Here is a 26,833-nt window from a genome sequence, read left to right as displayed (position 1 = left end):
ATATATATATATATATATATATATATATATATATATATATATATATATAATTTTTCCTCACTGTTTGTGTCACTGCTGATTATTGTAGATATGCACCATGGCATTTACAGGGCCAGACCTCTGGTCTAAAATCTATAAGGTAGGCCACATTCTCCTCCACTTCTGCTCTCCCTCCTGCCCCATCCATTTTGTGTGGATTCCAGCATGAGCCACCACCATTCTTGAAAGAAAAAACTTATGCATCTGACTCCAAGAGAGAGTTCCTCACTTTGGATCACAAGCAGAAATAAGCATCTCTGTGGGTGCGCCAGTCCCGCCCAGATTTAGACACCTAAGTCCCTGACTCTTCTGCGTGGCATCTGCTACAGGATACCTTAGATGACTCCCCTCTCAGTGTGCTGACTTTTGTAGATTCCATTTTTAGGCACTGTCTAGGGGTCCTAGGCACTTAACTCAGGGTTTGTGGATTCCACTGAATATGTCAATAAAAATCCCATGGCAGCAAGTCTCAGAACCTGGGTCAACCGATTTGTGTTTGTGCTATGTGACTGAGTAGAACAGTGTATATTTGGGCAGGGGATTCAGAGCCTGAGTTCCAACCCAAGCCCAAATGTCTACACTGCTATGTTTAGCCCTGCTGCCCTACTCCCATGAGATTGAGTCAGCTGACCCAGCTCTGAGATTTCCTGTCACAGGTTTTTGATGCACTGTAGACAGAGTAGCTGGGTGCTAAAAATTGGGAGTTGCAATGCCCAAGTCCTTTTGTAGATTTGGGCCTTGCTAATCATCCAGACAGGGAATAAGATAATGCTATAAATATGTCTTAATTGATCAATCCAGCACAACTACACTTCTCAAGTTTCAAATATTTGTGATCAGGTCATAGTGTAAAAAAAAAATCAATACATTACTTAGGAAATATATGTGAATAATGAATGTTTGAGAGAAATTTTATTTGTGTGTAGGTATTTCTGGAACAGAAAGAGTAAATTTGACAAATAAATTATTTGTTACAAATTATTCTCTTAGCTTTAGTGCAGACACAAGATAATTTTTAAATTAAGGTATTGATCGAATGAGTGATCGAGAAGAAAATCAAAACAACTCAGAACTTTTAAGTTGATACATTGATGAATTTTCAGGTAATCATTGTCACAAAATTGTGCCTTTAGCTGTATCTGAAATATGTATTTAACTAAGTGCTAAATTACACAATTTTAGATTACTATAATTATTTAATTAGGTTTTTTTTTTACTTTCTCATTCTTCATAAAATTATAGTCACGATCTTCAATATGCTACTTTTTACAGAACTTTATTAACGTGTCTTCCACAAGAGTAAATGTTAATTGTCTATATTTTGCATGTCCGGTGTGTCAAGCATGCAAACTTGTATTTTATTTTCTTAACTCTTCTCCAAGCCACTGTTGTAAACACAATGGCTAGACTGAAATATTATGGTTTAGATTTTTACCTAGCTTTCAATATTCAGAAACTAATAGTTTCAGTGTTCCAAAAAAGAAACAGGATTCTGTATACTTTTTTTAATTAGATGAACAGTCTTCCTTTAGGGACAGCAAAGCAATCCTGAAGCAGCCTACTCTCTTATCAGAAATTGATTATCTAGAGATGAGTCTTTTTTTCCCCCCTGAGATTCCTTGGGCATAGCAATTACAGGGGAGCTGATCTTGTGATTTGGCAATGGAAGAAAAATCAAATGAATCCGTTATATTATATTTTAGACTTCACACAGAAAATTAAAATCAATGTAATTGGCAAAAGAAAGGCCTATATGAGTTCTTTTATATTCTATATATTAGTGAATTATTAAACTACCCTTTGCTCTTACTAAAATTATTTTTGAGACAAACTGTAACAATTAAAATGTCAGTCTACGTGACTCATTGGACGACTTTAAAGTTAGCAACCACAGTCTTATCTAAAATGAGGAGGATTTGGAATTCATGCAAAATAGGCTTAACAGAACAATGGGGCAAATAGTGCAAGAAATTATTCTCTTGCATTTTATTAGTTCTGAATTGCATTTCAATTCAGCCATGCTCAAGGTTCTTTATATTTGCTTTTCCATCAGCTTTCATGCAACATTTTTTGTTTGTTCATAATATTGTTCAGGGAAGGTTCCTGTGCCTCTGTTAATATTTATTCTTGTGAGATCAGTATATTTATGAACATTTACACATTGTCATGCGAAAATATAAACTCGCATTTTATGCCCTCGTCTAGCCTTGGGGCATAGAGGTTTGGGACTGAGGGTAGTAGGAGGAGTCTGTGACAAGGAGTACTTGATAGTTAAAACAAAACAAAAAAGATAAATCTGATCACTATAGAGCTGACTCAAAAGGCACTGAAGTCAGTTGAAAGAATGAAGTAGACTTCAGTGAGCTTTGGATAAGGCCATATAAGAAAAAGGGAGGAGACAGTGGGAGGAAAGAGGGCTAGGGGCATGAGTACTTCAAAAACAGAAAGGTCTCTTACCTGAGGCCCCCCTGCCCATGTTCCAGCTGCAGAGAATATAGTTAGATATCTGGGATAGAGCTATATTAAGTACATTCAGATGGAAGCATCAGCAGAATAGAGAATTTCAGACTCCAGATCCAGTATCTTTCACAAATACCAATATCTCTCACAGTACTTAGTCAAAATCAGACTCGAATGAGTATAATCTGTCAGACACTTGTAGTTACTATTAATTGTTCATTTAAGTAATATTATCATGATTATAATCCTCATCATGTAGACCTGCAAAATTAACTAATTGTGCGTCTACATTTAATCTGGATATTTTATAAAAAAGTGTCACACAAAATAGAAGCATATGTTTACTCATCTTCATTATTAAAATGATGAAAAGTTGAATAATAAGTAAGACCATACAATAAAAACATAAAATACACCAAGGTCAAATATTTATATATGGCAATAAAGATAAAACTTCCAAATCCAGTATTTCATATAGTAACATACTGATCACTATTGAAACCTGCCTGTGCTATTATATGGGTTTTTTTTAATAAAATTATCTTCAAAACCATTATTAAAGAATGTTAGGGAAAGGAAAATGGGTGGTCTTGCCTAGTGGTTGTAACGGAAGTTATGCTTAGTTGTCAGAGGAGGCTTCCAATGTCGGGAAACAGAAGTGAGGTGCAGTACCAGAGTCAGAGATCAGATGCCAGAGCCAAGGTTCAAGGCACAGTCAGAATCAGAGGCAGGAACGAGGCTGAAACACAGAAGGAGCAGAAACTAAGGTAGCCAAGGGCAAATGCTCTGAACAGCCAGCATGCTGCTACTGCAGTTGGGTTTAAAGGCAGGTGTGCTCATCCTCTCAGCCAATCAGGCAGTTGTGCCAATCAGGTAGCTCAGTTGGGGCCCAGCTAGCAGGTAAGAAGACTGTCTGTGGGCCCTTACTACAGACGAAGGATATGTTAGTAAAGGAAGTGTGGCCTGCTGGATGGAGCACTGGCCTGGAGCTCAGGAATCATGGATTCTTGTTCTGGCTTTGCCACAGGCCTGCTGAGTGACTTTAGGCAAGACATTTCACTGCTGTCTGCTTCAGTTTCCCCATATGGAAATGGGGATAATTATACTGACCCTCTTTGCAAAGCACTTTGAGATAACAGTATATATGATCTGAGTAATATTACATATTGAAGGAGTTAGACAACTAAAGATTACACTTTTGTCCACCACATTGAAAGATACACAACATAATAATAAAACTAAATCTTGCTCAAACAAATGTCAAGTAAAGAAAAAAATTATGGAAGGACAATTGTGTGTGCATTAGTCATTAGTTTAATATTCCAATGCTCTATTACTGACTAACATCTTTTGTTCATACAATACAATGGTATGATTATATAGTTATTCTATTTAGCACTGACTGGGACATAACATAACCTAAATATTGCTAAGAGCCTGATCTGATTTAAGTCAAAGGAATAGCTTCCATTGACTCTAATGGGAGCAGCACCAGGCACTAACTGTGCAAATGGGTAGCACAGAAATATATTTTCTCCAGGGCAGTTTGTGCTCCAGAGCAAGGTCTCATGAATAACATCAGTGATAGCTCAAAGACTATGGCTTAGCTTGTTCCACATTATTATTGTGCATCAGAGTTCATCAAGAAAAGATAGCTAATGAAGATGCAGTTGTTAAAGAAAGTCATTCAATTGTAAATACCAGGTGACCAATATACACCCATGAGAATTCATGTCTTCTCATTGACATATCTATCTTACTCACAGAACCGATCCTGGTTAAAGACCAGATTATTTTCTGCAAAACCAGTCATCCTAAAACACTATAAAGACATATGAGAAGTAGATTTCATTAGTAACTCATATGGCAATATGTCAGGGAATGATGTGTTAAGAGATCAGATCTATTTACGGGTAGGAAGAAATCATTCATGAAATATATGAATAGAAAAAGACCTGATTGCAATGATACACAAAAATAATAGGTTATTTTGAACCAGATTTTCAGATAAATACATAAAGTTTGAAGGATATGCGGGGACTCCATTGGTTGTAAACTGTCGGTTGTGATTGTTAACAACATTAGATGTCATACATCTTGTTATAAATGACAGAGTATAGTATATTGCTTAGAGTCAGGGATTGTGCATTCTTTTCCTCACATTACTACTCACTTGATGTGTGTCCTTAGGCTACCCACCTAACCTTTCTCACCCTCTATTTACCCATCTGTAAAATGGGTGTAGTTAGACTTACCTACATATTACAGGCACATTGCAAGTATTAAATCAATATTTATTTTAAGGATGATTTGATATCCTTGAATGAATGGTGCAACAGAATTGCAATATGTTGTTATCATAAAGAAGTTCTGAAAATCTGTCGTAAAGTACATGAAGAGTATTTTCTAACTAAGAAAATGAAAGTTTGTTCCCTGGGGAAGAGTTCTGTTGGCTCATTCAGTAGAGCAGCTGCCTATGTATCACAAAGATAATAGGTTCAACTCTCACAGTGATAACCTGCAAGATACAAATATGGAATAGTTATTCCATCTACCTTTGGGGACTTTTAATTAGATACAACCATTCTAGTGTTTAGCCAACAGTTGGGAGGTAAAACAGCTGACAGGAGTATGACCTGAAATAACTTAAAGGCACTTCCAAAACATGAAAATAAATGACAAAACATTCTTAACAAAACTAGTAATAGAAAATTATGTATTAGTTGAGATAGTCATGCTGGAAAGCAACAGAAAAAAAAAGAAGTTATCCGACTAGTATCTAAGTGTATGTCTACACTGGGGGATGTGATTGCAGCATGCATAAACATATCTTAGTTTACTTTAATCTAGCAGTTTGGGTATCAATAGCAGTGAAACTGTGGCAGTATGGGCTTCAGCACAGCTGAAGAAATCCAGCCCACACCCTGAGTGCTTACTTGGGTAGCTAGCCCACGATGAACTCTGTGCTGCCATGTCTTCTCTACTATTGGTACTTGTTCTAGCTGTTGGTACACATAGGAATCATAGGGTTGGAAGGGACCTCAGTAGGTCATCTAGTCCAACCTCCTGCTCAAAGCAGGACCAATCCCCAATTTTTGCCCTGATCCCTGAATGGCTCCCTCAAGGATTGAGCTCACAACCCTGGGTTCAGCAGGCTAATGTTCAAAACATTGAATTATCCCTCCCCCACACATGCTGCAATTAAGTCTCCTTCTGCAGTGTAGACATACCCATAGTTGCTTTGTCACAAGAGAGCATAAGCATGGCATAATATGAAAATATATAATGCTGACTAACTTTGGATAAATGCTGTTGGATTTGGTTCTATATGTTCTCCCATTTTTTAAAAAAATCATCAAATTACAGAGCTTCAGTACTTAAAGTTACCAAACTTCTGAGATATCAATGTGTGACAAAGACAGGACTAGACCTAAAAATGTGTGGCAAGGGCTCACAGAGTATGGTATTGCTACCATTAAAGTCAATAGAACTTTGCCATTGATTTCAGGGGGAGAATTATTAGATCCATAATGAGAAACTGTGTATAACAAACAAGAAAACAAACAAACAGCAGAAGAGAAGTTTGAAAGTGATGTGCAGTTCATTTTGTAGTACTGTATGAAAAGTTTTCATCCTTTCAATGATATCTACAATGGTATTAAAAATCAAGAGATGATGGTCAATTTGGGTTCTGAAACGTAGTCCCTAATAAGATATAATTTAGAGTCAAGCTAGCTGACAATTGTGGTATTACTTGGAAAGGTTAGAGTCACTGTTCAAGGTGTCTGATAAAGGGAATATAGCAAGGAGGTGACAGTCTGTGTGAACAGGAAGTAAAGAAAGTCTTACCTTCACTCTGACTTTGGTGTCATTGGTCTTTGTAATTTGTACACCAGTTATTCACCACATCTCTGTCGGCCCCTGTGCCATCCTGCTGATGTCACAATGTTGGATATGGCCTCTGGAAGATAATTCTTTTTCACCATTCTATCTTATTTGGAACAACTGTGTTTTCATCTACCTGAAATTAACAAGATGAAAAACTAAACAAATGATAATTTCACTGGCAATTCTTTTCATGAAAGTTCTCAAATAGGTTATTGCTTCAAATCATACCCCTGCCCCCCACCATATTGTCATTTAAGATGGGTTGATATTTAAATTCTCTACTGCTCAATGTGTCTATAGGTCCATTTAATCCCTTCACATTCCATTTTACTGGATAAAGTGTATATGCTGCAAAGAGTCCTATTCACATTACAGTTCAAATTCTGATCACACTTACATTGGAGTAAATCTAAAATAACTCCACTGAAACTACTTCAGAGTTATACTGAGGTAATTGAGAGAAGAATCTTGTCCCACATCTTCCTAATTCACTGAGGCATTTTGAAAAGAAGGGCGCCTGGTGGGAATAGTTTGGCTCTGACAGGGTTAATAACAGTGTCTGATTTGCTAGATTGATTTTATTTTAAACTCAGGACAATAGTTTAACTGATGCAAGCAACTTTGTGGCAACTTTTTTTTTTTTTTGCAGTTTTTTAAACAGTCTGTTCCCTCCAGTGATTTCACATGCTTTCCAGTGGGAAAAGCGTTAGCAATTTAAAGCAATGTGAATTCGAGCAATCAGAAAAATATATTGGATGATATGGCTGCCATTATAGAGAGTCACTGAAGGACGAGTGTAATGAATCATTCTGATAAATTGTGATTGGCCCTTAAAAAGACAAGGAAAAGAAGTAAATTCAAATCGGTTAGGGAATGCTCACAGTACTAGATAATATTAGATTGTAGCCTTCTACTGTATATCCTTCTGTGAAGCTGATCGCAAAGTTGGGATGTCATCAGGGAAAAGATACGTTTTCTTTCAAAAGTATATTTTAAAAAAAACTATTTACAAAAAAGTAAGTTGTGGCCTTAAAGTGAAAAAAAAACCCAAGTCACTGGTGACAATAACAATATTTATAATATAGGGCACGGTCATCAATTCATAATCTGTTCACAGAAGGGGCCGCTCCAAGAGCAGATCTACTAAACACTGCCCACCTGCGCAGGAAGGGAAGCAGTTACCTCACAGAGGCTGCTCTCCCGACAGAGCTGCTAGCGATGATACAGATAGTGTGCGTAACACCGACAGACCCCGGTCATCGTCAGGATCGAACCTGGGACCTTTGGAGCTAAATGCATGAGCCTCTACTGCATGAGCTAAAAGCCATGTGGCTGTAGCAGACCCATTAATCTCTCTCTAAGTGGTCTTGGTGCCACTAAAATGGACAGAGCACCACACTCAGGAGGTGTGTGGGTTACACGTGCACTTGGCAGTAAGGAGGTGCTGGCCTCATCTTCCCCTGTGCTAGTGTGTAGGGCAAGTAACAAGCTCATCCATCATTATACGACAGCTTTAACCCAAAGACTACTAAACTATTTTATGAACTCAGGATCAGGTTGAGGCTCTAAATCACTGACTACCATGGGGTATGGGCCACCAATGAGGGGCTGAACACCAGTGAGAACCTCCAGAGGAATACTGGCCAGAGTGAGCCTTGATTTTTATTGGGTGGATCGATATTCCCTACTCCAAACTTAGCTGACTAAAAACCCAGCATGGTCACATCTCTGTGCACAAGGCCAGTTCAGGATTTTAGGGACAGGTAGCAAGGCTATTCTTTGTAGGTATATCCCAAACTTTACTGACTTGTTTTACATGAAAAGCATGTGTGATTGGAGAATGCTTAGGTTTCATCCAGAAGCTTCTACTGGAAGGGGAGCTCAGCTGTCCTGTGTTGTGATCAATGTGTAGTTGCCAATGCCCCCAAAAAGTTTTGAAATGGACATTTGTACAAAAAGCTTGGGGAGCACTGTGTCTGCGGCTCTCTCCAATCAAGGGGGGGGGGGGGAGGGAGGGATTCTGTTTATTCTTTTTAATTTTAGCACATATGCTGGTGCCTTACTTAATCTCTATGCCTATCTCTGTGTCATAGGTTAACTGTATTTTTCCCATTATACATCAAGCTTATATGAATTGGCCAGGGCCACAGGAAAATACACTACCAGAGCTGACATTAGAATACAGGAGTCCCATGTTCTTAGTTGCATGCTTAGTCTACTAGACCATATATCAAGAACCCTTCTCAGATAATTTATTAACAGGAAAAAGGGGCCAAACTGACAAAAAAGAGAGGAAAAAGCATTGCAAATTGTTCATTCAACTCTACTCACCTTTGCTACCTCTGCTGATTTCTCTGCAGCATATGTTTGCTAGCTGCTCACATATTGAGATATTTAAACAGAATGGAAAGGACACTAGGAAATATACTGGTAACAAATATCACTGATAGGGCTGTGAGGAATAGAGAGATGACTCATATGCCTTCCCCATTTCTGATTCCTATCATTCCCCAGTTATATGAAGTGAATTGGAAAACCAATGAATAAGAAAATTCACAAAAGGATTAAGGGATATTAGCCTTGATTCTGCAGTCCATCTGAGCTGCAATCAGGAAATGTGGATATGAGATGCCTGCAGAGAGTTGGTTGTGATCCCTTGCTTTAGGACCTACAGTACCAGTGCAAGGGTTAGTCTTCAGGGATTTTATGTCAGTGGAGTTCTGCTCTACCATGCCCCCTCGGTTACCTGATCTTTCCAGGCTCCTGACATTCTGGGGTGGGGGGCAAGATTTCGGCAGGCAAAAAGTTCCCCTGCCAGAGTGAATTACCCACTAGTAATTACCCACTAGTTATTACTGAATTATCCACTAGTTATTTCTGGCTAGTTTATGGCCACTTTTACTTTTAGACAAGCAGAGTCCAGCCCAGAAGACACACACAGTTTACTGCTCTCTTTTTCTCTTCTCCCTTTTCACCAGAAGATGCTGATGTAAGATCTAAGTCACTGCCAATCTAGTCATAGTAATAATACTTGATGAGCTTGCTAAGAATTAGTTTCCTACCTTCCTCCTCACACCTCCTTTAGGTTATATTTATTTGCGTGGAAGGGAATACTTATATTTTACAGACCTAAGAAAAATGTGTAGTGAAATAATATAAATGTATACTGATATGCTATCTCTAGTCAAGGCTATCAAAGCGCTATACAAAATAAATTTAGCTTTGCAGAACACTTGTGAGGTAGGTAATTATTATTATCCCAGGTTTAAATTTGGAAAAAAACCACAAAGGAAGAGAAATTGTTCACAATAGAAGTTCTTGACACAGCCAGAAATAAGAATCCAGATCTCTTTTGATTCCTAGGTTTTGGCTTTAACCAAAATATCAGACTTCCTCTCCTCATAGTGCTGGACTTTTTGGACATTCCTGCCAATAATATTAATGAACAGGTGACAGCCCAAATATGGCCTACCTTTATTTGTTTTGCAGCTATGGGATGGCAGGGTAAATCATCCTCTTTTCTCAATAAACACATGATATTTTCGGTTCTTGATATACACCATCCTTCTCAAGTAAGTAATCATTGATATCAGGAACCTTTGCCATTTGTTGGACTGGTCTAACTGAAGCTTGCATTCATTTTATTTTTGTTTCTTGCTCATGGAGGTAGAGTTAGAAATATACTCAGAAATATATTGTGATTCTCAAAGAATGGGTAAATCTACAGATCTCCTTAATTCCTTTTAAGAAATGACCAAGTGTGGTATTTAATAGCTATATAATGTAAAACTACAATATGTGGAGGGATCATTACTTCAGAATGTTTTCATAGATGAAGGGACAAAGAGACAGACTAAAACCTATTCAAAACTGTATTGTTTTTCTCTGAGTAATTTATATTCATCAGCTCCAGGTATTTAAACAGTAAAGAAACTAATGAAGCACTGGTGACTGAACACCTGTTGGTATGTTCCTTATTATTTTTCTCCTTAAACCTTAATGAGGTGTAATTGCTGTTTCTCGTATTTTGTCTGGGACATGCATTATTATAACAAAGAGTAGTGACAAGTAGCTGTGTCTCACTTCATGAACAGCAAACTTACTGCAAATATGTAAATGAGGAGCAACAAAGAAGAGCCTGGAGATATTAACATCTGTGTGAATGAAGCAACCATTTCACAACTCAGTGGACCTTAAACAAAGCAGACACTGAAATCTGTTCAGTACATGGGGTGGATTTTTAAATATGTTCAATTACTGCTTGTCGCCCAGCTGTCACTAGAGCACAGCGTCAGTAACACTAGGGATTCTGCTTTGATATTACCAGCATATAAAAATGGTGTTCTTGATAAATAGTTTTCTGGCATAGTAAAATTCCCATTTTTCACTCATGTATATGAATTAGAGCTTTACTATTACCATTATATCTCTGGCAGTTTAGGGAGTGGAAACTGAGAAGCATCTGCTCAGAAGAAAATAGGTATTTCTCACCAGACCAAATAAGTACCTGACTAAATAGTAGAGCTAGTTGAAAATGCTGTTTTTGTTTAATCAAAACAGTATCATTTTGACAAAAATTCTGACTGGAAGGTTTCTCAGGTCCAGGATGGAATTTCTGGTTAGAGAAAGAGAGAGAACCTGGGTTTCCCACATCCCCAGGTGAAAGCTCTCACCACTGGGGAGATTGGCTTTTCTAGGGTGGGTCGTTCTCTGCCTCTGTTTCTCATTCTTTTTAAGCAAAAAAAAAGAAAAAAGAAAAAGTGTTTTTACATATCAATAGACAATGTCAAACTGGGCGATTTTTTTGTTTGTTTTTTCACTAAAAAAAATAATTTTTGGACCCTGAAACTATTTGCCAATTTCAAGTCAAATGAAACCTTTCAGTTGACAGAAAACATTTTTTTTAGATTGATGACAAAATTAGGAAAAATAAAAACATTTTGAATGAAAATTGGATTTATTGGGGAGGCAAACGGGGATTCCACCCCTGCCTAACCATAGAATCACAGAATCATAGAAGAGTAGGTTTGGAAGAGACTTCAGGAAGTCATCCAGTCCAAGCCCTGCTCAAAGCAGGACCAACTTCAACTAAGTCATCCCAGCCAGGGCTTTGTCAAGCCAGGCCTTAAAAACCTTTAAGGATGGAGATTCCACCATCTCCCTAGGTAACCCATTCCAGTGTTTCACCACCCTCCTAGTGAAATAGTGTGTCCTAATATCCAACCTAGACTTCCCCAACTGCAACTTGAGACCATTGCTCCTTGTTCTGTCATCTGCCACCACTGAGAACAGCCAATCTCCATCCTTTTTGGAAACCCCCTTCAGGTAGTTGAAGGCTGCTACCAAATCCCCCCTCACTCTTCTCTTCTGCAGACTAACCATTACCATTACTTGTTGTTTGTGATTACAGATGGATTTTTTTCTGTTCCCTGACTGGCTGGCTGAAACATTTAAAACAGAATAATAATGAATGACAAGTAGCAAATAAAGAAGAGTGAATATTGGGCACTTTAGTCTGTGCCTTAGAACACTTGTTTACAAATGAATATGGACAGCAAATGTAAAATGCAAATTGGATTTCCTGACAATCTTTGGAAATTTAGGGCTGGATTCTCCCATCCAATAACTTCACTTTGCTCCGTGTAATTGTAAAGTGCCCAGAGATGGTCAATGAAGAATTTCCCTTGTGTAAGGGGAATCTGAGTTGGTATAATGCTGGCATATGTGGCCTCACTGACTCCTGTGCTGAACTTCCTCATATCCCTGTGAAAGGGTTGCAGGGAGTGCAGAAAGGGCATTATTGGGAACGGGAGTAATGGGGAAGAATGAGGCTCCACAACAAACGCCTTTCACTCAGGCATCTTATGTTAACTGTGTAGGGCAACCCTCTCTCCTTCCCCTTCTGCAGTTTTAACTTGTACTCAGATCAGTTGGCTGAGAATCAAGGAGCTATACTCATGGGCGGCGGGTATCATAGGCAGGGGTAGACTGTGCCTTCCCAAACAGCCTAGCGTGGCACCGCCCACACTCCGCTCCCAGGCCAGGGAAGGGGAGAGGGAAGGCCTTGGGCACAAAGGGAGGGGCCGGAGGCTAGCCTCCCCCAACAGCCAGGTCACTGGCCACCCATGGCTATACTGTCTTCCTGATAGTCTCCCCTCTGAATTGCACCCATGAGAGTTTGGGTACAATTGAGAATTAAGACCACAATTTCCTGTTATAGGCCTGATCTGAAAATTAACTGAAGACAATGGAAATACTCCCCACTGAGCATGCCTTATACAACCGGCACTACTCATATGTGTAAAGACACAGGAATTGGCCCATAAAACAGCCTCTTCTTTTTTTTCCTGGTTTTATATCACAGGCTAAGTGAAATAGAATAACCCATGAAGATTAGGTAATTTTCTTTCACCTGTCTACAAAAGATATTTTGACACAATACATCTATCTTTCCTGAACACTTCATTATCAACCAAAGTGTCAGTCCTGCAATTTACAAAGGTATTTGAAAGCACAGTTTTCTCTACTCTTTTTCCTTATAATTGTGGCACTTGGTAGTAGTGCCACAAAAGCAAAGGGGATGACAATGGAATTATAAGAAAAATGATTTCCAAGGGTTTAAAACTAGGCATCCTAGGAAATGAACTATTTATTTTCCTTTATAAACCAAATTTCAGACTTTATGTAGTATTACTGTGGACTATTGATTTAACTCACATTTCAAATAACATATACTGTGTTTTATGTTTTACATAGTCTCTATAACACTTTTTAAAAATATGTTTCTACAAGATATATTGAAAAACCTCTGTGTAAATTATCTCTCTTTTAAAATTCACTTCAGTTAATTGTGAAATCCACATTTATTTCTAATGAAAGGAAATTTAAAAAAAAAAAAAAAAACAAAGCAAAACTGACGCTCTACTATACACTACAATGAAATAGGGCAAATTATTCATTAAATATAATATTCATTGTAAGTGTAGCTTTTTCCTATTAACAAAATATTTGCAAACTAATCCTGTTTTCTGAAATTGAGATAGTTATGTGTAAGTACATGCCAAATACTCTGGACAAACAATCTGCAGCCTGCAGGTTGGTTGCAAATTGTTCTTTTTTAATCTTTACCATTTGTTTTTTATCAGTTGTGGTGTGAAATTCGCATGTTCTGTTTCTGATCCCTGATTGGATGACTGGACACCTCCTCCCCCTTTTTTTAAGCAGGAAAATTGTGACTAATGAAATCTGAGCAACAATTGAGGAATAACAAATGCCATGCTTCTGGCTTGAATTTTTGGATGAAAATTTGTGAGACTGCCTAGCACAGAGGGCACCCAAACTTTTCGGAGAACTCTAGGAGCTATAGTAATATAAATAACCTTCAATATTCACAATATGAATATTAAAATTAATAATGATATTTATAATCTGTGTGAGTCTTTACTCCTTCTAACACATTTCTTTAATGACTTTCTTGGCCTATTAGCTGTCTTATTTTTTAATTCCTTCAATATGAAGCATTTTTATTTCAGGCCTTTTGTGGATTGTTAAATTAAATGAAAGGTTTAGTGAGAAATCAGTTGAAGTTAATAAGCTGAGTAAAATTTTGGAGAACATGTGTAGGCAATGCTGGATTTCAAGGGCTTTAAACTAATCATAGTTTCAGAGCTGCAGCTGTTGCATGTGTTCTGTATGACAGAGAGGATGAACAGCTGATTTGTGAGACAATTAGGCACCAGTACAATATACAAATTCCAGCTAGCTAATAAAGGAAAGGGTATTGGGGGGGGGGGGGAGGGAATCATAAGCTACTTTAGGAGGTGTCCATGTTGTAAAGTTTCTGATGTATGTGTGTTTTGGGGTGGGGGAGGTTTCCCCATGGATCAGTGTAATGAAAATATTGCTGGAAATTAAGAAATTGATATGGGACCAATCAGTGTCTCCTGTAGGTGTGTTGAGCATCATCTGCATTTCAAACAAAGCTCTCAACATCTTTGACCCAAAAGCATAAAATGTAATACTGTGGCATTCATTCATTAGTGGATGTATTTCTTTCTGATTAAGAATGGTTAATAGAATTTTGAGCTGAATTCTGCACTGAAGGTAGGATAGCGGATACAGGCCTTAATACTGCAAATAACTTAAAGAGGGGCCTATCTTTAACCTTTTGACATCCTTGGGACTACTGACTTGATTAAAATTAGTCATCTACTTAATTACTTTCCTGATTCAGAACCATAGCAAAGCAGAATTATATCACTTACCTATATATAGCCAATTAGAGAGTTGAGACTGACTAAATCATACATCTATTGCATGAACCAAACCAGTTAAGTTGCAGATTTCTTTACTAACCTACAAAAGATAGAGAGTAGAAGATGATTAAAAATGGTAATTAAGATTAACTTGGCATTTGGGCAACAAATAGTACAATATATTCACATTAATTTCAAAATCTCTGTGCATGAGTAGTAGAGGGAAGGAAATTGGCCTCTGTGAAACACAATTCCCACTCTGCTTCCCTCTTGTTCTGGGGTCTTTGGATTATTATTGGCCGCTGGTTTAGACTAGCAACATATTAGAGCATTTCAGAAGACCAGCTCAGCTGCATTTGTCATCTCCTTGGTAATGTGGTCTAAGGTTCCTCGCTCTTCCCTACTCACTTGTGCAAGAGGGGAGAACACACACCATGTAAAACTCTCAGAGAAGTTTAAAAAGGTGGTGCTTTCTTACTTCCCCTTACTAAATTTGCCCAATGGCCTGGGATGGGATGTGAGATGGGGTGGGATCTGAATTACTACAGAGAATTCTTCCCTGGGTATCTGGGGGGTGAGTCTTGCCCACATGCTCAGGGTTTAGCTGATCACCATATTTGGAGGAATTTTCCTCCATGGCACATTGGCAGAGGCCCTGGAGGTTTTTTGCCTTCCTCTTCAGCATGGGGCACAGGTCTCTGGCTGGAGGAATCTCTGCACCTTGAAGCCTTTAAACCATGATTTGAGGACTTCAGTAGCTCAGACATAGGTTATGGGTTTATTACAGGAGTGGGTGAGTGAGATTCTGTGGCCTGCGTTGTGCAGGAGGTCGGACTAGATGATCATAATATGGTCCCTTCTGACCTTAAAGTCTGACTATCCTGGGCAGCCATATAATTCAATTCAAAATGTAGCCCTAAGAAATGAAATAAGATTACAGAAATTCCACCTTTCTAGAAAAGAAATCTGAACGTGATCTCTGTTCCATTAGGGGAACATTACATATACACAACATCCAAATCTTACCCCAACTATTTGGTTGCTCTTGGAGCTGCAAATTTAAGACAAGTGGTTTACAAATATGAGCTCTTGTGACATTTCTGGTACTTCTATTTCTGCATAAATCATGTATTCTCAAAGAACAATCGACCTTTCTACAGGCATTTCAAAACTTCCACTTCTAGTCTTTGTCAGAACCTGGAAGTGGAGAAGCGCGCGCGTGCGTGTGTGTATGTGTGTGTGTGAAAGTAGTTCCAGTTCTACCATGGCAAAAAGAATCTCTCACACTATCTTTTCCTCAACTTGTGCAAGCAGAGGGGAAATTTTTGACAATTGTCTCCTTTTAATTCTGTTCACAGCTTGCAATTGGTAGAGGTGAGTTCAGAGTAACAGCACATCTGTAGAGGTAGTGCTGCACTTTTGAAACGGATGTACCTGCTCGTAGTTTAATAAACAAAACAAACAAATAAATAAAGCCTTTTTGAAGGTTCCTTTGAAAACCTACCCTTTGAAACAATAGTCAAACAATAATTACAGAAGGACTCAATGTTATTGGTGTGACATGGAGAAACTAATAGAAAAAAAGGCATGTGAATTCCAAAGGCATGTGAATCAGTGATACTGACACTTGTCATTCACAGAAACTTCAGCAGCATCATAAAATAAGGCTCTTTGCACAGATTAGGTTGCTTTCTTTCTAATGTAAACTTCTGTTTAAAAATGGCTTGTTCTAGCCTTTCTGATGTGAAGATAATCTTCCCTGCTGTTGGAGTCTCTCTGACTGCCCACTCAGAAAGGCAACAACACTAAGGGAGGCAAGAACGTCTTCCATTCACACATAGCGCTGTTCAAATATTCCAAAAACAAACAAACACATACATTCCACCACTGTGCAGTCACCTCAGTTTGCAAAAGAATTTGCTGGCACAAACGTTTGCCAAATTATTGAAAATGTTTCAGAATAGTTGCTGTAAGTGAATTCTGGGGGAGGTTAATTCAGATGCAGTGGAATTTGGGGCCTGATGGCAAGTTGACCTTGAGTCCCTGATTCTCAGCTTCCCAAACCCAGCAGCAGGGGATCAGTTTTAACTTATTCTCTTGCCAGAAGAAAATTGCTAGTAGTGGAACCTTGCTCCAAACCCTTATTCCGCCTCATCCCTCATAATACCCTCTCCCTACCACTGTTATGCTCCTTACATTTATCTTGGATAGCACACATCCAGTATAGGAAGCAGGAGCATAAAGATTCTCCCTACACAAGGGGTATCTTCAGCTGGTCCAAATTCACTTTGTTCATAGAAGGGCTATGAGTTTTATCCTGAGTTACCTCCATTGCAGACACAGAGAACTGTTTCATATAGAAATGAATGGGATAAAGAAATTAATATTCTAGCATAGCAGAGAGGCAGGCAGACTAACTCATGAAATGGCAGCACTGACTTAGAGATCAAACATTTTAAAAATATTTATTCTTCAATCCAATCAGGGAAGGTTTGAGGAGATGCATGGAATAAAGGAGGGTAGGGAATGGGGAAGGCGGATAGTATATTGTGTATTACCACTATAAAAGTTAACTATACCTGACTGGCATCTGGGTGTTTCTAACTTAGAGAAGGCTCCAACTGTGGGCTGTGTCTGAGGAGTTACAGAGCATGCCTGTTACGTCAGTTCTAATCAATACTATATACAATGTGTTCAACTGTATACTAGTGAGTCCTTTCTGAGTTCCTGGTGCCATATCCTAGGCTTCTGTAAATTGGAATAACACAACTGACTTCAGTGGAGCTACACAGATTTTCACCAGCTGAGGAGCTGATGCCTGATCTCTAATCACTGCAGCAAGTTAACTCAGGATATCAGCATACAAGACAGGATGCAGGGAGAAAGCAAGAATATAAGACATCTTTTAGCAGACAAAATCCTATAGCATTAAGTGTCTTTACAATAGCACCTAGTGTATACATGTATTTCTTTCTATTAATAAATGTATTTGTGTAAAAAGATATTGGGTAAAATTCACTTCACCTGTATAGAGCTCATGCAAGTGGAATGCAAGGAATTGCATGGGAATGCAGTACAGCCTCTATTTGGATGCTACCTGCAACTCCTTTCCACCTCGGTTAGGACTATTGGATCCACATAAATTCACATGCCATGGCCCCAGAATGGACTGATTTAAATCACCAATATTAATAATGATTTACCTCAGAAAGCCTAAACCCTTCATTTAAATAATCAGTTTTAATCCTGTTTTCTTTTTGTACTCTTTAGTTATTGTCCAGAAGAACTGTTCGTTCGTATTTGTTGGTATAACCATTAAAACACGTTCATTTGATTGTTTACAATTAAATAAAGTTTTTACACTAGATTTGCTACTTCTGTTTGCTAAGCAGGGTGATACTCTATAGCTATACACTTTTTATTTAAGAAATTATATAATTTAACACATACGTATTAAGAGTCTCCCCCCCCCCCATTATGTTGTAAAATGAATTTTTTTCTTAATAAAGAGTTAATTTTTTACTCATGATTTCTGTCAAGTTGCTTTTGGATGGAAGCTGAAATTGAATTAAAACCAAGCATTAATAGCATGTTTAATTGTTTTTTAGTTAAATAAAATGACCTTTAATGTTTGGTCTACATGGAGAAAAAAATCAAATTAAGTATATCTGCTAGCCTTCTCTGCAAGTACTGACTGCAAATACTGGCATTTGGGAGATGAGGGAAGAGCAAATACCAGCATTCATTCCATTGTAAAGACTGAAAGTGATATTGATAGTTACTTAATATAGTTCATGACATGTTGTACCATAATTATAAAGCTTCATCATACAACCAGTACCTAATAGCTGGAAGCTGATATCAGACAAATTCAAATTAGAAATGAGGCAGATGTTTAAAAAAAAAAAAAAAAGGAGGAGGATGAAACCACTCGAACAAATCTATCAAAGGAAGTGGAGGATTTTCCATTTCTTGATGTCTTGATATCAACACTGATTAACTTTCAGGAAGATATGCTTTAGCCAAACACAAGTCTTGATTTCGTCAAACAGAAGTTATTGGACTCAGTACGGGGGTAACTCCGTGAATATTAATCGTCTGTGAGATTGAGGAGCATAGACCAATTGATCTAATAGCTGCTTCTGCCCTTAAACGCTATGGCTCTATGAAAAGAGTTCCCCTCTTATTCTGGTTGTTTCCTCTCTGAGTCAATATATTAAAAAAAGCCTTTAATGCCTTAAAGTTTATGGGGAACGCTGTTTCGATTTTAATAGATTATAGAAAGTTTAGGCCCTTACATAGGTTTCTAGATATACTTTTAAATAGGTTTATTTTGAAAAATAAAAAAATAAAACTTTTTTTAAATCATTTTTTTTAATTTGAGTTACATAAAACATATCTGACGTTTTATTTTATGATTTTTTAAATCACTGATTCTAACCCAACTTGCATGGCCCATCCTCTGATCAAGCCCCATTACATCTCCACCATTTCCCCATTGCTGTTATCTATACCAGGCTGATAGGGGTCGGCCTGAGTGCAATGGATGGGGATTTCCCACATCATGGCCATGAGTGAGTCCCCACACTGCCCCAGTTTAGATCCTAGGAGTACAGAAATTCTTGAGCTGGTCCTCCACATGGGGGGAAAAATAAAAGGAAAGCACAGGGGTTAAGCATGCTGAAATTCCAATATAGGATTTACATGGGACTTAAGCTATGTACTACCCCTCTGCAGAAAACTGAATTTCAATCTATGCTCTTTTTCATCTGTAAATAGTATGTCACTCGTGAAATCACAGAATATAGTTTATATCAGACACTGGTATTCTCACCTTAATGAATCTTGTTAACAGAATGTTTTTATGTAAATCAGGACCACCACACTATGTATTATTCAGGTGTAGGAAATGTAGTTCTTTCTGAACATGCTACACTGCATCAAAAGGTATCAAATCATAAATAACCCTTTCGATGTCAAAATAATGCAGCCCTTTACGAGTATTTAAAAAAAAATGTTTAGGAGGATGTACTGTACAGAAAGGCACAAGCAGGCTTTGAATGAAGTTTGGACTATGAATCATCCCTCCTCCGCAAAAAAAAAAAAGACTATGGACAATAAAAATGAATAATCCAAAATCAAACAATGGATTTTTCATTCCTGCTCTCAGTTAGGCCTAATTTCTGCAAACGTTTGTTTTCTTTTGAAATATGTAAAACTCTTTTGGTTATCAGAAAGAAGAGGAGCTGACAGATAAGAGGAGGGAAGGAAAGGAGCTGAACAAGAAACATGATAAATTGAGAAATATGGTAACAAGAAAAACAATCCGAGAGTGCTAAAGGAGTTAGTGGATGCGATTGTAGAGCCATTGGCCATTATCTTTGAAAACTCATGGTGATCGGGGGAAGTCCCAGACGACTGGAAAAAGGCTAATGTAGTGCCCATCTTTAAAAAAGGGAAGAAGGAGGATCCTGGGAACTACAAGCTAGTCAGCCTCACCTCAGTCCCTGGAAAAATCATGGAGCAGGTCCTCAAGGAATCAATTCTGAAGCACTTAGAGGAGAGGAAAGTGATCAGGAACAGTCAGCATGGATTCACCAAGGACAAGTCATGCCTGACTTATCTAATTGCCTTCCATGATGAGATAACTAGCTCTGTGGATGAGGGGAAAGCAGTGGACGTGTTGTTCCTTGACTTTAGCAAAGCTTTTGACACGGTCTCCCACAGTATACTTGCCAGCAAGTTAAAGAAGTATGGGCTGGATGAATGGACTATAAGGTGGATAGAAAGTTGGCTAGATTGTCGGGCTCAATGGGTAGTGATCAATGGCTCCATGTCTAGTTGGCAGCTGGTATCAAGTGGAGTGCCCCAAGGGTCGGTCCTGGGGCCGGTTTTGTTCAATATCTTCATAAATGATCTGGAGGATGGTGTGGATTGCACCCTCAGCAAGTTTGCAGATGACACTAAACTGGGAGGAGAGATAGATACTCTGGAGGGTAGGGAAAGGATACAGAGGGCCCTAGACAAATTAGAGGATTGGGCCAAAAGAAATCTGATGAGGTTCAACAAGAACAAGTGCAGAGTCCTGCACTTAGGATGGAAGAATCCCATGCACCGCTACAGACTAGGGACCGAATGGCTCGGCAGCAGTTCTGCAGAAAAGGACCTAGGGGTTACAGTGGACGAGAAGCTGGATATGAGTCAACAGTGTGCCCTTGTTGCCAAGAAGGCCAATGGCACTTTGGGATGTATATGTAGGGGCATTGCCAGCAGATCAAGGGACGTGATCGGTCCCCTCTATTCAACATTGGTGAGGCCTCATCTGGAGTACTGTGTCCAGTTTTGGGCCCCACGCTACAAGAAGGATGTGGACAAATTGGAAAGAGTCCAGCGGAGGGCAACAAAAATGATTAGGGGACTGGAACACATGACTTATGAGGAGAGGCTGAGAGAACCGGGATTGTTTAATCTGCGGAAGAGAAGAATGAGGGGGGATTTGATAGCTGCTTTCAACTACCTGAAAGGGGGTTCCAAAGAGGATGGATCTAGACTGTTCTCAGTGCTAGCTGATGACAGAACAAGGAGTAATGGTCTCAAGTTGCAGTGGGAGAAGTTTAGGTTGGATATTAGGATAATCTTTTTCACTAGGAGGGTGGTGAAACACTGGAATGCGTTACCTAGGGAGGTGGTGGAATCTCCTTCCTTAGATATTTTTAAGGTCTGGCTTGACAAAGCGCTGGCTGGGATGATTTAGTTGGGGATTGGTCCTGCTTTGAGCAGGGTGTTGGACTAGATGACTTCCTGAGGTCCCTTCCAACCCTGATATTCTATGATTCTATGAATCTCTCTGTGAATGTATGCCAACATTTAAGTTGTTCTTTAGACCTTCCCAATCCAATTGTACCTTAGTTAAAGGTGCAGTGGTTTCAGATCTTCCCAATGAAAAGATTTTTACATTTTCCCTAGGGAGCATGTCTGCTTCCCTAACTGTGCCAGCGTGGGCCCACTCTGTATCACCTTGCACACCCAGTATCAACCTCCAATGGGTCAGACCCTACAAAATTCACCAGGGTCCCCTCACGGTCCTATGTTTAAGACTAGCATTAACATAAATGTTTAACATTAACCTCAGCTGGACAGGAATTGAATTTGGATTCCCATTGTTTACAGAATTCTCTTCTCAGTGAAGCCACATGAATAGTAATTTCGGGGGACCCTCTTCTTGGGACAGGGACCAATAATTAGGGTTACTCTGAGGAGTCTGGTATTAGAGTGGAGAACTCTTCTCTCTCTGACCCCTTCTCTTATTCCCAGGGACAAAATGGGGAGCTGCTTTTACTCCAGGGTTTTGCCATTCTCTTTATGGATTTTGCTCCCTGATAAGACTTGCCTGTATGTAAAAAGTCAGCTAATTCAGCAGTAGCTTCTGCTGATCCTGGACTTCTCTCCCACACTGCAGTTCACACTTCTTCACTGCAAACCTCAAAGAACTGCTCTTGAGCAATTAAATCAACCAAACAGTGTTTGCCCCTTTACTCTTCATCCACTTTTTCAAACAATCCACCATTTTATGCACAAATCCCCCATGATTTATCTTATCAACCTTTCTAAAGTTCCTGAATTTGAGGTGATATATTTCTGGTGTAATCTGAAACAATTTTAACAGAGACATTTTTAAAATACCATATTTCATTGCTTCACTTACATCCATGTCATTAAACACCTGTAAGACTTTATCCCTCAGCTTAGAGATCAGGACAGTCATTCTTTGGCACCCAGGAATGTTCTGAATGCTGCAGAGTCTTTTAAAGGTGGTCAGATATTCCTCAGTACAATCAGTTTCCTTATAACAGGGCACAATTTGTCCCAGCTGACTAGGTTTTGGAGAGGATTGATTAATGCTTGAGGGTTTTGAATCTGTGCCTCCAACAATCTGTGTTCATGTTCTCTTTCCTCACATTTAATGTCTTCCAGCTCCAGAGCTCCTTGGTGGGCTGCTTCTTGTACTGATCTCTCAGCCTCTTTCAGTTTGGCTTTCGGTTCAGCTTCTCACCTCAGGTGTTCCTGTTCCTTGTCCCCTTTCTCGGTCTCCAGCTTCTGTAACTCAATGTCAGCCAGTTTAATTTGCATGGCTGTCTGGCCAGGGTCTGTGTCTTTGACCTTGAGTCCTTTTGATAGATCAAGTTGTTCTTTTTGCTCTTTAGTAAGCATACTTACCTTTATTTTATTTTATTTTGTTCATTTCTGTCACCTGTAATAAACATAACAAAAATAAACTAACTTTCTTTTATTTGTTCCCAACCGTCTCATTTTTGAGTCTCTTAAAAATCTACTTTATCAGTGCTTGGAGTGTGACATTCAGCTAACCAGAAAACTATATATATCTATAACTATAACTATATAAGTATAAATCTTGCCAAGACTACACCACTGTGACACTTTATTGGCGTGTCCAGGTCTGTGAGTCACTGTGAGTCACATATTATATAATGTCTTCTGCAGCTTCCACAGTATGCATCCGATGAAGTGAGCTGTAGCTCACGAACGCTCATGCTCAAATAAATTGGTTAGTCTCTAAGGTGCCACAAGTACTCCTTTTCATTATGAAACAGCAGCTCTCAGCCTACCTTCTCTAAACCATTCATTATTGTCAATATATTTGTCATGTCCCCTTTCATTTATCCATTTTCTAATGTAAACATTCCCAATCTTTTAAATCTCTCTTCATATAAGAGTTTTTTGTTTTTTCCTTCAGGCCTTTGATAATTTCATTACTCTTCACTGATTTGAACTTGTTTATTTTACTAACCTGTCCCTGCCCCCATCACAGAACTTTCTTTATCAGTCACCAATTCTGATGCGCTTCTTTCCACATATTCACTTTCAGGTGAACAGGACAGAAATTTATCAAGCTATCTGTACTCCAATGGATAGGACCTGCATGGGTCTAAAGATAGCAGTCTTTGATTATAAATCTCTGAAAGAGGAATGCAAACATTTATTAGAATGTTTTATTTTCCCTAAAATGGTATCGACTGTATTTCTGATTACATGTATTCTGAACTCTAATTCTTAAGTGGACTTTCTGAGATTAAGTGAATAATAGGTGCAACTAACGTGAAAATAACTCTTTACTTGTGTATCAGAAACAGGTTATTTCTCTGAAGATACTTTGTACAATTCTTATCATTTATATAATTACATTTAATTTACTCTCCACAAAATATATTTTTAGAGAGCAGGTAACTTTTTTAGAGCATCAAATGGCGCTAATCCTAAATCCCCAATAATCACATTCCTGGGTTTTGTAAAATTCTTCTTGTTCTTGATTGAACTAAGGACTAAGGTTTCAAAAGTTATTTTGAACAGGTATAACAAAATTCTAATGTCATTTCAGCAACCTTGCACATTATACTCATTATAACATTCAATGTCAAAATCATATAGAAAAGGATTTAATGTTAGGTCACATTATTTCAGATTTTTCATATTAATGTAAATTTAAGGCTCAATTCACAAATAATATTAGTTTTACATGGGCACTTACTGACATATAAACAGCATGGTACTAAGTAACTTAACTGTGTCTGTAAATTGGACAAGATAAAAAATGAAAAATTAATGCAAATAGTTTTAAATTATGTTTCACTTTGAAATCTTACCTTATATGACCTCATTTTTTGTTATTTTAAATGTGATCTTTCTGCTAATCCTTCCTCACCCCTGCCTTTCACTCCTGTTTGCCACTTCCATGGAATGACTGGTCACTCTGAATTGGAACAAAAAGTTGAAATTTCAAAATTGACTGGAAAATGAAAATTCCAAAATATTTAGTTTGGGAAACCAACAAAACATTCCATTTCAATCTTACCATTTTGACTGTTATGTTATTATAAGTCAAAATAATAAAGTTAAAATGAAATGTTTTGACCTTATCAAAATGAAATGTTGGTAATTTCCCAACAAACATTTCAATGAAATTGATACAGTCCTGTGAATTTTTTTGATTTGCTAGAATCAACATTTTACAAAAGAAAACTCCTTTGGTGAAAATTTTCCAACCAGCTCTGCTTAGCATACAGTTGTCCCATGATCACCAAAGTACTAAGATTAGCTTTATGTCACCATTGCACTTCACCCCAAGCATTCTGTACACTCCTCAGCCATAGATGATATTCTAATCCACTGAGTCTTGCTTCCTTCCTCAACCCTGAGGTGATGTTTGATGTTTTATTTCATTTTATAAAATCAACTACAGCACAGATGACAAAACAGAGGGGGACAGCTCTTAGCGTAAATTTAACTAAAGAAGACAGATTCACTCACAAAATGTGTTATTTCAACTTGATTGTTATTAAAAATAGCAATTTATAGGGTAAACAAATGTACAATACAAAGATGTGCAAACACATTCAGTCACAATGAGGTCTAGCAGGACAAAAAATTGCTTTCTTTATTGTAGTACTCCCATAGACAGTAATATGTTCATCTGGAAATGGCTCCAGTAAATTGATAAAAGATTGCAGTATTCTTTGTAGTTAAATTATGCATCAGTGAAAAGGGAAAGTCTGGAAGTCTGGAATTAGTTTTCTGTTCTAATTTTGCAAATTATCAGCAGGAATATGTTTTCTATTGGATTTGCAAGTACTATAAATTTATGCAATCAGCATGGAGCCATCATGCACAAAACAGCTGAGAAGCGCAATAACTTGTAGATTAATGTTCAATATCACAATTTCATCTAATTTTTCCTTCTACATAAGATTCATGCTTAGTAATACTTAATCAGCATCTGATGTGTTTTATGGATGCTGTCTCCTGAAGCATCCCTTTTAAAGAACTGTTCATTTAATCTCCAGTCCTCGTGGGGAATTATAATTCTATTTTTGAGAACACTGGAAAAAAAAAATTCAGCTCCTACTTAACAGAATCCTTTAATGTTTACAAATGTTTTCAAAGCATTAACATCCTCCATGGCTATTTATTTAACACTGTAGATGTACTTGTGCTAATGTTTCCATCTAGGTGGCACAGTTCAAGATTTCATCCCGTTTGAATGCAGCTGGTGTACTTGAAAATGTTGCCTAACTTTTGCACATAACTAAATTCAGTGTGTGGAGTCTATGGCACATTACAAAAGGAAACAGGATGTTTACAAGGGTACTGCAGCATAAACGTATGTTTTTAATTATCTATAAATGAAGGAAGATTCTTTCAAAAGCAAGGCCTGTGTCATGCCATCAGTTCTTGAGCAAAACCCCCCATTGAGAATTTTGATTAAAAATTGATAGCATTATATGGTCTCCCCTACATATTACTTGTTAATATACTAAGTTTTAAAAGCCTATGCAAGTATGCATAATAAATAGAAGTGGGTGAAAAAACTCTTAGCTTGAACCACAAAAGCTGGGAGAAAGCAAGAAACAGACTGTGTTAAGTTAAATTGGACTTACCCAAAATATGTAACTTTTGGAAAACTGGATACATATAGGGCTAGGACCTCAGTTGGTGTACAGTCAATAGAGTGATGCTGATTTACACCAGCTGATGATCTGGCTCTACCTTTATGTAATTGTGAAACAACAAGATGAAGCAACCTCACCATCTGAGTTGTTCTGTGTTGGTAGTTTTGTATTTGTTATTGTAGGCCAAGGTTTATCAAACTACGGCCTAAGAGGCAAAACTAGTCCACTTCCTTTTTAAATGTTGCCTGTATGGTGAAGGGAGCATAATCCCCCTCTTCTTCCACCACCGTTCCCTTCCCTCCCCCCCCTTCCCTCCCCATCTTCGTCCTCCTCCCGACCCCCTGGCATTTTCACTCCTGCTTACATTAACATTGGTCCACAAGCACCTTCACACTTTTTCCCATGCCATCCCTTATGCCTGGGAAAAGGTCTCAATTTTTATAAAGCCAACATCTTATTTACCATCTAGTCCCTCCTCAAACCTTACCTCTGCCATCATTCATAGAGAAAACTATCATCTGATAACAGCTAGACTGGGGGCAAGTTGAAATTATTGCTTTTGGTTGGCTAACAGTATGCCCACAACGTGGGCCGTCCTTAGGATTTATGGGGCTCTATGCAGTATTATTAAACTAGTGCCCCGATGGATGACGGCAGGCCGGACTTGCAGCCCAGGGGGTGGGAGGGACGAGCCAGCAAAGGATAATGAGTGACCCGGCCGGCCTC

The sequence above is a fragment of the Chelonia mydas genome, chromosome 1 (assembly GCF_015237465.2).
Source record: "Chelonia mydas isolate rCheMyd1 chromosome 1, rCheMyd1.pri.v2, whole genome shotgun sequence".
NCBI classification, from domain to species: Eukaryota; Metazoa; Chordata; order Testudines; family Cheloniidae; genus Chelonia; species Chelonia mydas.
Note: the sequence above shows the minus strand (reverse complement) of the source record.